This window comes from Leptopilina boulardi, unplaced genomic scaffold, assembly GCF_019393585.1.
Source record: "Leptopilina boulardi isolate dan_hultmark-lab unplaced genomic scaffold, ZJU_Lbou_2.1 LbouV2_291, whole genome shotgun sequence".
Taxonomy (NCBI): Eukaryota; Metazoa; Arthropoda; class Insecta; order Hymenoptera; family Figitidae; genus Leptopilina; species Leptopilina boulardi.
In genome coordinates, this window is record NW_026137853.1 from 209,448 (window position 1) to 223,653 (window position 14,206).

A 14,206-nucleotide genomic window follows, 5' to 3' on the forward strand; every position below is an offset into this window, starting at 1 on the left:
CGTGATTCGAGTGTACATATATATAAGCGAATCTTGCCAAGAGGATCATGCAAGTCTCTCCTTCGACTTCTACACAAGAACTGATGAAAAACTTGTACTTTACACACGCTTTGCTAAAATGTCGACGAATATAACATGCGTGCAAAATTCTCAATCTCAGAGATCTTGAGAGAGAGAGAGAGTTAAAAAAAAAAGATAAAGAGAGAGAAAAAGCATCGATCGGGATTTGTAACACAAGAGCCATTAGATCTGTTCCAGATAAGATCCCTATAACGCATTTTACGAGAGAGATGAGTGGAGCAGACGCCAATTAAAGTCGGAAAAATTAATGTCACGCGAGCTGAATTTTAAATCGTAAGACTCATTTTAATAACAAGATATAAACTCTTATCTTTTGCGCATACTGCATAAATCCTTCGCGGAAACGAATTGAATCAATTTCCGCTTTTATTTTTTTTATTTAAAAAAAAAAAATTGTTTTAAACAAAAATTTAGATACTCTAAAAAAATGTTTCATGACAATTGATCTAAATAGAGGGTTTTTTTTTCTAAATTATATTTCTTTGAGATAATGAAGATCTGCGTTCAATTTTTCGGTAAGAATCTCAAGCTTCTGAATTCAGAAGCTATCCGTAATGAAGAAGTCGCGTCCTCAACAAACATAAATCTGTTTTCGCATATTTCAGCGCTCGGTACGTGTCCGAAGAAGTTGTTTGAGTCTCGATGTTTGCTCTTTCTTCGTGTCAGTGACTTTATTGAGAATTCCGGGTTGCGTTCGCCATTTTCAAAGAGAAAAGGGTTCATTGAACTTTTATATATATACATAAAAAAAATTATGCGTGTGTCTGTGTATACGACATTACAACAAAATAATAAATATAATAAAATTTAAGAACAATTTTTATTTGATCAAAATTCCAAAAAGCAGGAAAAAATTTTTCTAAAAGAAAAGAAAGGAGAAGATCTAAAATAGGTGTTCAACTTTCATATACAAATTATATAAAAGTAAATAAATCAGGAAGTATGTATTTCTAAAAGAATTATATATAGAAGCTGAGAAAGAAAAGTAATAGCCAACCAAAGATGGATTAAAAATTAATCAAAATATCGATCAAAATAGGATTTTAAACGTTTCAACATTATAGCACGTAGGAGATTTTCAGTTTATATATATTGGCGATTATAAGTTGATTCTGTGTGTTCGTATATAACAGATATCTCCGTATTTAGAATTGAGTGTTAATCCCGACACGCTCGATTCACTTTATAATAACGATCGAGAAAAGTTCCGTCAATAAAGACTTTTTATGGATAAAATGTTGGGATATTAAAACGTGTTGCGACTCAATTCAAAAGCAATTACTTCCATGTAATAATAAGCAATATTGACTTCAAGTCACCTTTTCCTATTACGAAATTCAAGCAACCTATATATATATATATATATATATATATATATATATATATATATATATATATATATATATATATATATTTAATGAAACATTAATTAAACAAAGATAATTGCACTCATTGCAAAAATGGGGGTAACGAAAGAAAAAACAATTCTTATCGAGATGAAAATTAACAATTTGCTACTTCCATATATATTAAATTGGATGGGAAAATATTTTCGTAACAGATAAGTATATTACCATCCGGATGAAACTAGTGTTCAGCAAACTTCATTCTTATCTCTATGGTAACACCGTCTGTACCAAACGACATTGCCTTATACGATTTCACTTTATTTGAAACATTCATCCTACGAGAGTAAGTAATTTGTAAAAGTAAACGAGAGGAAAAAAAAAGAAAAATGAAAAAAATAACATTACAATAAAAATAATATGTTTCTAAAGTTGATTATGTTACCGAGAACAAAAACTAATAAATACCATCAAATTCGTTGAGAATTCATTTTTTTTAATATTAAAAATGTTAATTTTTCTAAACAATGATTTTTTTTTGCATTAAAAATTTTATTTCAGTTACATTTCTAAAAAATATAGAAAAGTATGAAAAAAAATGCATAAAATTCTACGAAACAAAAGCAAATAATTACTAATAATGCCATAAATATTATTATTAAAAATTATAAACGCAAAATTATTTAAGTAACCTTATTTAATTTGATTTGTTTAATTTTCTTTTTGTCATTACAAAAAGCAAAAGTTTTATTGCAAAAGAAAAGAAACAAATTTTTTTTTAACTTTTCCAATTTTAATTCGAAAAAAAAGCATAATTAAATTTAAATAAATAAATAAAATTCTCTAAATTCTCTTTGCAAAAATTAAATAAACCTAATTTTTCCTATACATGAATTTCAATTCTAAAACAAATTTCTCACGTCAGCTAATAAAAGAAAGAAATTTTTTTTTCTAAAAAAAAAAAAAACTTGCGCAATTGTAAAAGGTTGATTTCCAGTTTAGAAAAAACGATAATTCATAAAGAAACGATAATTAATAAAATAGAAATAGCAAATACAGTATATAGTATATATATATATATATATATATACTTTCGAAAATAATAGCTAAGGTCTATTAGAAATATAATTTATCGGTAAGCATTTGATGTTGAGTTATAATCGACATAAAATGTAGACTTTTCATCCCTATCCTAGACTTTGTGTATATATATATATAACCGATTATTCATTATAAGTTGCGATCTCACATATTTCTTGTGTTAACGATCACTCACCGATTTCCGCAAAATAAGGTATGTCTCATTACTAGATCGTTAAACGCTAACGATATTCGTTGCGGCGAGAGACTCGATATATAAAAATAAAAAAAAAATAGAAAACAAGAATGTTTACCTTACAGTAATTGCAGTAAAAAGTAACTAACCGGATGTATATTTGCAACCATAGGTGTATATATCGCGCGTCTCTATATAATAATGATAATCAATGTTTGTTCCCAGAATATTACTCTATATATAAATTATAAGTTCCTGTTTATATATATATATAGTGGACCGCCGCGGGTTATTAGTCGAGCTCTTCAGGATATACCGATATTTACTTTTACTACATTAAAGAAACATTCGCTTTAATCTCGACCAATTACATTGCTAATGCAGCGTGAATGGACCTTCCCGTTGACAATTTAATTGCAAATCTACACGCGAGTATAGAGTTAACCTTGCAAATTGACTTTCAGAGTTTCTTCATTTATCGCGCGGCATTTTCATTTTTTTTTTTTTTTTATTTATTTTTTCTTTAACGATATTGGTATACACACAAGAATTTTTATCTCAAAATTTATAAATTTTTTTTATTTTCACGGCGCATATGTGCTCATAATCAATTTTATTTGTTACTATAAAAAAAAATTCTTCACATTTTTGACAAAAACAATTTTTTTTTTTAAATACTCGAAGCAGAAGAAATTAAAGAAAAATTAAAACAAATAAACAGATAAATTATTTTAATTTGGAAAAATTTAAACTAATTTTTAATTAATTCAATTTGATTTAATAATATTATTATCATAATTATCATTATATAATATAATTAATATTATTATATAAAATAATAATAATAATAATAATTTAATTAAATTAATTAATTTTTAAATGTTTGCAGAATCTTAATTGAATGAATTTTTATTTATTTATTTATATTATTCACATAATTTAATTTAATAAAATAAAATTTAATTGAAATAATTAAAAGATTCAAACAATTTTTTGGTGATTTAAATGCATTAGAGATTTAAAAAAAACACTTTTGATATTTAATTGAAATTATTAAAAAAAAATTGTTTTCGAATAAAAATATTTTTTTAAAAAAATAAGAAATAATCGAAGAATTAAGTTTAGGCAAAAGACTTTTTTTAAAAAAAAGAGTAATATTCTGGAAATACTTCCAAAAAAGTTAATATTTTGAAAAAGCTGATTAAAAAATTCAAGAATTTCTAAAACATTGTCATGTTTTTATAATCAGTATATCGCTTCATTATTCTATACGAAACGAAAATTGTAAAAATAAAACTTATAAAATCAAAGACATATTAAATTTCCTTAAATTAACACATCTTTTTTTTCATAACGTGGAAAATAAAATATAAAATGCAAATTTTTAGGTTATAAAAACAAACTCACCATGTTGTTGTTAAAATGAAGAATTATTCAGTTTCATGTCAACGAAAACTGCATTTGATTCCAATCAGAACTCAATTTGTCATCAAAATTATTTCTTCCAGAATAACCTATAAATTCATAATAGAAATGAGATATTTTGTTATTTCGATCAATCGTTTTAATTTTTTAAAATTAACAAATACATAATTACAATTTAAAATAGAAATTAGAATTATCATCTTCTTAATTCTATGCAAATTTGTTATACATATAGGTTAGAAAATTATAATTCAAAAAATTTTTTTTGTTAATTTACAACATTATTTATAAATAATGTGTAAAATAATAATAAAATAATACATGTGTATCGAAAAACAAATACGAAAAAATTGGGAAATTATAGGAAATATTCACCTTTATAAAAATCGGTATAGCAAAAACAATAACATGGAGTGGCCGCCAATAATGCGAAATTATTTTCAACAATACACTAACACTGACTCGACATAAAATTTAGGTTAGGGGACAAATTTGAAATTAAATAATAAACACTTTTAATTTACTACAAAAAACAATATAAAATATACAAAAAAACTTAAAAGGGTGGGCAAGAAAAAAATTAAAAAATTCCTGGTGTGCGAACGTGGCGAAAGTCGGAAAATATTATATATTAATCGAAAAATCTAGAAAAATTTACATAAACTTGATAAAAACGTTAAAAAAAACAATCATTCTTTATCAAAAAACTAATCGTGATAATTAATACCGATTCTAATTTGCAATCACGAAATTTTTTTTGCTCGCGACACGACATTTTTAGGTTAGGACGCGAAATCCGATATTTGACACTATTTCACGAAACCGAAATACGTAATTTATTATCACATTTACTTAAACTCATCAAATAATTAACGATTTATCAAAAAAACAACATTAGATTACTAAATAAAACACGGTAAAAATACAGTTTTTGCTCTCTGAGACTAACCGACGTTCGCCCGCCTAACAGGAAATAAACTTATGAACTTGGACAAGGCGGAACGCGGAACAAGATGGCGTGGTCAACAATATATACTTTTTAACCTTACATATTAATTAATATTAAATTAATAATTAACCACAACTCAGGATTAATACCAATTTCACTCGATTTTACCGAAATAATTAACGGATGCGGGAGAAATATTTCGATATTTTATAATATATAACGCGATGTTAGTCGATTTTTCGATTCTCTCAATTATTGCAATTTTCAATAGAACAAGTCACGAATATTATACATAATTAATCATTTTCACTAACTAATTAAGAAAATAAAAGAAAATTTGTAAAAGAATGACATTTTTACAGGAAAAGAGGAAGAAATTACTCTGATAATAACGACACGATCCGACCTTTTTGCACGCACACCCGGAAATGGCGAGAATATTGCACAGTAATCACGTGGTATGGAATGCGACGCTCTTATTGGCTACTTCAAATGGCCGCTAATATTTCATATATTCAAATAACAATATTGAACTAAAATGTATTTCAAAAAATAAAATTAAGTGGAAAATTATTAGAATAAACGTAATTTTTTATAACGAACGTTTAAAAAAGTAAAAAATAATATTTAATTATATTAAATTAAATTTATTGCGAGTCGTTTATAAATATATAAATATAATAAAAAATAAAATATCCTAATATCTTTTTATCCAAACTTGTTCATAACATTTCTATAATAAAGAATAAAATAAATAATAATTAATACAAATTAAATTATTGAACTAAACGAATCATTTTAATAATTTTTTAAGAAACTATTTGAATTTAGTAAATGAATTAATTATGTATTTAAAGTTTTAGTTGCACTTGTTAATTATGCAAATTTTAATAAACTATTAAATAAATAATAAATTAATAATAAAATAAATTATAATTTAATAAATTAAAATTATTTATTAAAATAAATGAATTATTAATTAATAAGTACTTTTTATTTTTAATTGAGCAAATTTTATATCAATTCTTTAATTAATTAGTTAATAGATTCAATTACTTAAATATTATTACTTTTCAAAAATTGACTATTGAAAAATTACTTCATTAAATAAATTTATATTAAAGTAAAAAAATTTAATTGATTTAATAACTAATTCTTTTATTAACTTTTTTATAAAATAAATAGCAGCAAGTTATTAATATTTTTTTTATTAAATAGTCATTATAAATAAATAATTTATTATTTTATTAAATTATTAAATAAATTATTAATTATTTTATTCAATTATAAAATAAATTATTTGTTACTTGAATATTTAGTATAAAAATTATTTTTTAAATGAAAATTTTCTTAACCAATCGTTATAGTTTTTATTTAATTTTTTAAATAAATAAATTAATAAATAAATAAAATAAATATATAATTTTTTTCGAATTGACTATTAATAAAACGTTGAAAAAAAATATATTTATGCATATCGAGAGGTATTTAACAAAAATGACTTTATAAAATGAAAGCCATTTTTCTGAGAGAGCACGGTTATTTATTTACTGAATGAGATTCGATAACTAAGTTCTGAGGATTAATTGACTTGCAATAACATTCGTAAAGTTGGCGTAAAAGCGGCAACTAGCAGAGGTAACAGCTGCGTTATGCTCTCTCTTTCTCTCTCTCTCTATCTCTCTGGCAAAAGCTTCAAGGCAGCTTAGTTTGCTCAGAGACCGCGAGAAAACAGACAACTGTTGCCAGTAACGAGCGCTTTTTATTACTGTACCGGCAGGCGGTGTGTTGTTTCCGAGCCATAACGTGAAATGTAATGTTGTAAAAAAATCAAACACGTATGTTTCCGTCCGACAACGAAAGCCAAATTCTAAAAAAAAAGTTCGCAAATGCGCCATTCACTGCGTACGAGGCGAAAAAAGAAACGAAATATATATATACGATTCTGAGTATTGTTCCCGAAATCGGAGTTCAGATGTAACAAAAATATAAACTTACGATTTCATTTCAGCAAAAAAAAAAAAAAAAATTAAAAAATAGTTGAATAACATTCAGTTTAATAACATTAGTTATAATAAAGAATAAAATAAGTAACAATTAATATAAATTCAATTTTTCATCTAAAAAAAATCATTTTAACAATTTTTTAAAAATCTATTAAGATTTAAAAATTTTAATTAATTAATTAATTATGTATTGAAAATTTGAATTGTACTTGTTAATTATGAAATTATTTAATTAATTATTTATTAATTTAAAAAACAATAAAAATAAAATAATTAAATAATGAAAAATTAAAAATACAACTTTATAAAATAAGAATACTCTCACCATGTTGTCAATAAATTAAAGAATTATCCAATTTTATCTTCAGGAGTAAAGAATAGCAGCCACTGGCTACAAAATATTCCAATATCAGTCGAACAATAATTGTCATTGAAAATTCTTCTTTCAGGAACACCTAGAAAATTTATAATAAAAATTAGATATTTTTTTTCGTTCAATTGCTTTTTTGTAATGAACAAAAATATATGAATTTTAAAATAAAAATAATAATTATCAATATTTTTTGTAAATTATTCCTAAACATATTTCAAACAATCAATAATTTTAACTGTTTAAAAAAATATTTAGCACCCAACATTTAATCTAAAAAATTTGAAATTTTTCAGAAAAAACTTGAATAAAAAAAATTAATTATTTATTAATTTAAAAAATAATAAAAATAAAATAATTAAATAATGAAAAAATAAAAATACAACTTTATGAAATAAGAGTTATCTCACCATGTTGTCAATAAATTAAAGAATTATCCAGTTATATCTTCAAGAGTAAAAAATAGCAGCCACTGGCTTCAAAATATTCCAATATCAGTCGAACACTAATTGTCATTGAAAATTCTTCTTTCAGGAACACCTAGAAAATTTAAAATAAAAATTAGATATTTTATTTCGTTTAATTGCTTTATTATAATAAACAAATACATAAATAAAATTTAAAATATAAATTAGAATTATCAATATGTTTGGGAAATTATCCCTATAAATATATTTCAAACGATGAATAATTTAATTAAAAAAAATATTAATCACCCCACATTTAATCTCAAAAATTTGAAATTAAAAAAAAAACTTGAATAAATAAATCTAGGGGGGGGGGAGAAAATTTCCTCAAACATATTCTAAACATTTAATTTTTTTTCATATTTTTATTTGTGGCCAAATTAAAATGTCTAACAAAAATATGCATGGAAAAAAACAATTTTCTAATTTTATTTGCCCAAAATAAGGGTTTAAAAAAAAATTAAGGATGAACGAAGAAAAATACAGATTGAAAAAAAATGAGACAATCGTAAAAGGTAAGAAAACGATATGACAAACTTGAATATATAATGGACATGCGAATCGATTGGCTGTCAAGGAAGTAAAATAAAAAAAAAAAAAAAAAAAAGAAACACACTGTGTGACAAGAAGAAAAGGTAATTTACATGCATCACATTCAGAATCGAAAAGAACGTCAATTATTTGACAGAGACTTACTGATAAGAAAAAAAATAATGAATTTGCAACACACACACACACACACACAACCTACTGGACATATATGACCATCGATTATTGAGAATGGAAATCGCGCGGTTCTAAATGCCTCACGTCGTCTCGCTTCGACGCAGCTGTTTAGCATGAAAGTAAATTGCCTAAAAAATAATGACTCCTCGTGTGTTTCTTTTCTTTTTTTTTTATTATATTCTTCCTTCCAATGGTTTCGCACTCACCCTCTAAAACTTTTTTTTTCCCTCTTATTTCTCTTTCTCCCTTCTCTTTTTATTTTTCTTTCCTTATCCGGATGCGACAGGTGGCAATGACGTTCCACACTAAACCCAACATATATATATATATATATATATATATATATATATATAGTTATAATCGCAACGCGCCAAGTCACTTTATACATATTCATATATAGAATTCGTTCATTAAATCCTACGATCAGTTTATTAAATCCTATGATCTGTTAATTAAAAGAGTTATTAGACTCCGAATATTTCCGAAGCGAGGTGTTGAGTTCATGAGAATGGGAAAAAATTTGCATTTCAGAACGGAAATACGATGATTATATATAATTTTCAAACAGTGAAAGAAGGGAAGATCAACTGTTGGAACAATATTCATTAAGGAAAGACTAAAAACACACTCTAAAAAAAATAATTGATTTTCAGCACAGAGTGTTGATTGTATTAATTATAATAAAATTTTATGCAAAAAAAAATTTTTTTTTAATAGATTGTATTTTAAATGGCCAAATTTTAATTTAGCCAAATTTTTTATTAATATAAATTCATATTTGAGAATATTTATTTATTTTTATTATTATCAAATAAATATTTACTTGAACCAAATCATTTTTATATAAATCAATTAAATGGTATTTGTTTTAAATACATAAATTATTGATTCAAATAAAAATTATTTGGTTCAAGTAAATATTTATTTAATAATAAGTAATCGATTATTTGAATCAAATAACATTTTTTTTACAGTGCAAAAAAGAATAATTAATTACATCAATTAACGAATTAATTATTAATCAATTACAATCATATGCGAATAATAAATAAGTAAAAGCCTTTTAAACAAAGTGAGATAACACTTCCTTGAGTAATGACCATCTGCCTTATAGTATAGGTATATATGACAATATATATTCTTTGTCCTTGCGCGCTCATGGTATTTTCGCAATTGCGCATCAAGTAGTTCCGGTGATGATCGCGATCAAATTTTGCGACAAAAGATGAGAATAAAATTCGTCCCCCATGACAGCAATCATCGTCATACATTTATGTAAGCCAATTAGACAGATGTACCAAAAAATGATGACACGAGAGCAGATGCTATGAAAAAATTTTTTGCACCAAAAGACGAATTCTTTCTTTTTTTTCTCCAAAAAAAAAGGAAAATTATGAGCATTTTTAAGACTAAATAAGAACCAATTTAAAGTTACTCGAATTGTTAGCTTGCACGAAATGCATTTTACGCCTTTCTCACTCATGACACGACTTTCAACTTTTATCAGATGCGGGCACCTAAACCCGTTGAAGGTTGTGCACAAAAAAAAGTGATCTTTTTCTTAATGAGATGATTCTTAAAACCACATTTCCAGTAATGATAATAATAATTATTTTTTTGTTATTAGTATAATAATAATAATAATAGAAATAAATAAATAATAGTAATTAGCAGTAAATAGATGAATTTTCAAATGAAGAAATTAAAAAGTCATTGCTAAAAATATTTATATGCATCCAGTATTAAGAATGCAATGCTAAAGAAAAGGTATAGGCATAAATTGTTTTACTGTCGATATGCAGTATTTTCTGTTCCTTTTGTCTGTTTGTACAACTTCTTTTGTACATTATCTCATGAATGCTCGCGGCACTGCGAGAGAGAAAGCAAGTGAAAGAGAGAGAGAGAGAGAGAGAGAGAGAGAGAGAGAGAGAGAGAGAGAGAGAGAGAGAGAGAGAGAGAGAGACCGAGCTTTTGCATCGTCGATAAAGTGACTTCTTCCAATTAGCAAGGACCAAGAGCAGTCGTCCTTCCTTGTGTTTAATGACATTGACACAAGGAATTTGCAACACAGTGAACAGTTCTAACGACTGACTTCATTTCAAAATGTTTATCCTGACATCGCCATATGCCAACTCGTCTTCATATCTATAAAAAATACATAAAACCTCAATTGATTTAATCCAATATCCTCCTGAAAAGTATATTTTCTCTATCAAAAACTCTAACTTCTATCTCTAATTATTACCGTATTTTTGGTATATAAAAATTTGTCATTCCAAAGTGCGTGTAAAACTAATTTTTAGCACTACTATACATATTTAAGAATGATGAAGATAAATATCAAATGGAAATATAATCTTCTAATCAATGGGAATTTATCAAAGAAAAGAAACAGATCTGAAGGCAATTTGCAATGATAAATTCAAGAGGCGATGGCTACTCACATTCCCCGCACGCGTCAAGACTAAAGTTGTACATAGTAATGCATACTCTATATGTATATATATATAGAGTTTCGATACGATCGACGGCTCGATGACGAACGAGATGCTTTTCGCCAATGGGTGATAATGCTATGCAGAGTAAGCGGCTTCAAATATATAGAAGCAATGGCGCGAAGTTGACCAATAAAGGCAGGAAGCACCTGCACCTTCTTCTTCTTCTTCTCTTTTTCATATATAAATACCCTCACTTGTCTTTTTCTTCATTCTCTATACCATCATCATCTCTCCCTTAGTAGCCTCAAGCGACCGAAAAATATGCATCTAGTTCATCCAATAGCTATTAAGAACATTCATTAAGAAAAACTACCTTTCCTGATCACCATACTCACAAAAATGATAATACACTTTCTAGACAACCTTATTAATAAATTAATTCTTCACAAAATTCTATCTGAATTTTGGACATAGTTTATACTTTTATCACGTTTTGGAATTAAGGGTAACAGAACTAAAACTTAGGTTTAACCTATAAGGTTTAAAGTAGGCCTAGCCTTTTGTTAATACAACTTAAAAACGTAGGCTAATCTGTAACTAATTACAGAAGGTTAGGCCTAATTAAATCTTAGCCTCAAACCTAATGCAACATGAAGCCTAATGCAACCTTAGACCTAATCCAAAATTAGAACCTAATGCAACATAATGGTTTAGGCCTAGCCTTACTTCAACCTTGGCTTGGACAAAATTTAGGCCTAAAGTAACCGCATAGCTTATAGAACTGATGTATTCTCATTAAGACCTAGTTCTACTTGTTTTGGCTATGCTGAGTTAGGCCTAACACAATTTTAAACCTTAGACCTATTGTAACTTTATTCACCTAATTTTTATGTCTAATGTAACCTTACGATAAGTCATAAGGTTAGACCCAGTTCTTCTTCTAAGTCTTGACCTAAGTTCAGGCCCGATGTAACCTTAGATCATTAGCTAATACTAAGGCTTCTTGGTCCTAATGATTTAAACCAAAGTAACTTTAGGTAAACCCTACTTCTGACTTGGTTTGACCTATCATTATAGTTCTATAGTTACTAGGACTCGCCCTACTTCTAAACTAATACAACCTTAATCCATAGGCTTAATCTTACTTCTACCTAAGTGTAACCTTATGGTTAATATAACCTTAAAGTTCATCAAATTATCTACAAAAACAACCGTTTTTTTCCACAAAGAAAAGAAATATATAACTATAAAGAAAAAAAGATGAAATTTCTTGTTGTTTTGGTATATACTCTCTCACGATCTTTTGGAAGCCGTATTTATACCCAACACGAGAACTGTGGATAATCAGACCGCAGGATCTTTTAAAAGAGAGGGAGAGTGCGCGCTCACTGCTCAAAATCGAAGGACCGATAAATCCTGTCGCATATATAAAACGATCGACGCACGTGAGTCTTTTTACCTGTGGGTCCTCTTTCTGCTCTCCTCACTCTTCTCGAACTTGTTTTGATCTACTTTCATTTGGGAAGCGAGCCATTCCCAAAGGAACGCAGAGCGCGTTATAAGAATGCGTATATTATGCAGGATGTGTATTAGAAGAACACGTACAACATACCGTTCCGAAGACTATAAAACTTTTTTTTTTTTTTTGATACAAGTCGCCAATTCGTATATTTATTACGCATCTCCAGCGTAAATTGGACAAGAGGGACTACCTGGGTGGTCTGTTAAAATCCAATTTCCTTAATTAAAACAGTTATTTTGCACAACGATTTTTTGTAAAAAATAATTCTACATCAAAATTAGGATTTTAGGAAACTTTTTTTATCAGGCATTTAATTTTTCCATCTAATTCTATACGAATACATTCGAGTCTTAAAAAATTTTTATCCCCCAAACAAGTGTTTCGTCCTCTTTCACAGCGTGAAGAATTATACAAAAAATTTTGCAACCATCTTTTTCTTAGCTATATCATTTTCATTTGAGGAGAGGATAAGTTACTTTTGATTCATTGCCATCATGTGCTTTCGATTAAGTAATTACTGTTTCAAAAAAAAAAAAAAGGAAGACTATATACAACGTCTGCGAACGATTTGAACAACGCAATAACTCTTCTCTACGGTGTGGTACATGGTACCAGTGACTAGTGCATAAATCTACCATCAAACTTGAATTTGATCACTATCGTATAATCTACACGTCGAATAATTGATCATTAACAGCTCCTGGAGTTGTGAGTATTAAGAATTATTAAAATTTTCTCATCTCCCGGTATTTGTACTTCTATTACCTTAATGAAGGCAACACATGTTTGATTCATTTATCAAAATGAATCCATTCCATTAAGATTATCACACGACCTCGATCAGATGTGTGTTTAAGTATACTATTTTCCAGAGGGGATATAAATAGAGCGCGCGCGTCACAAGTTCAATAAAGTTTCAGAGGCAAAGAAACTTTGCCAAACTCACATTACTCCATTTGTCGTTTTATCGAAGATATCAAAATATCCTTGCCAAAACTTCCATGTGAACATCTGTCAGATGAGATCTCATGTGATAGGAATACCTCCTCCTTTGGGAGACTTTCATTGATCGCGAAGCCAAAAACTTTTCGTGAGATCGACCCGATTCGATCAAAACCTTTTACTCATGTTCATTGTGGACATGTGAAATTTTGCGCATAAATATAATCAGAAACACCTGCACTTTTGATAGATGTCAAATTTGAAAACCTGTCCTCATCATTTTTGACTTATGTATTATTATTTATATGTTCCGTTTGATTAGGGTACACCAGTTGTATACATGGAGCAAATTAGAGGATTTAGAATTCGCTAATCGCTTTTGTAATCATGGTTCCGAATTGTATTTAACGAATCTGCAGAAGATTTTGATTATTGCACGATTGATCGAATATCATTCAAAAAAAACGGACACCTGAGGATGGTACTTTAACTAATCCACGTCTAACAAGAAGCAAAGCCATACTTTATAAACCACGATTGCTGCTAACATTTCTTTAATACAAATATCTATGCGAAACGGTGAGTCTTTAGATTTATAGTAACACCCTCAAATAGGTAAGTGAAAGCTTCCGGAAATGTTAATAAATACAGCTAATAG

The 14,206-nt window shown here is 27.3% G+C and overlaps 1 long non-coding RNA gene across 1 annotated transcript in view; it reads right to left on the reverse strand.

Moving 5' to 3' along the window:
- The window catches only part of LOC127282193 (uncharacterized), a 150,359-nt gene that overhangs the window by 102,884 nt on the left and 33,269 nt on the right, over positions 1–14,206 (reverse strand). The window contains exons 3-5 of the long non-coding RNA XR_007843168.1: positions 7,864–7,993; positions 7,409–7,538; positions 4,111–4,217 (exon numbers count right to left, since the gene is read on the reverse strand). This is a non-coding gene — a long non-coding RNA (uncharacterized LOC127282193). The remainder of the gene's footprint in view (positions 1–4,110; positions 4,218–7,408; positions 7,539–7,863; positions 7,994–14,206) is intronic.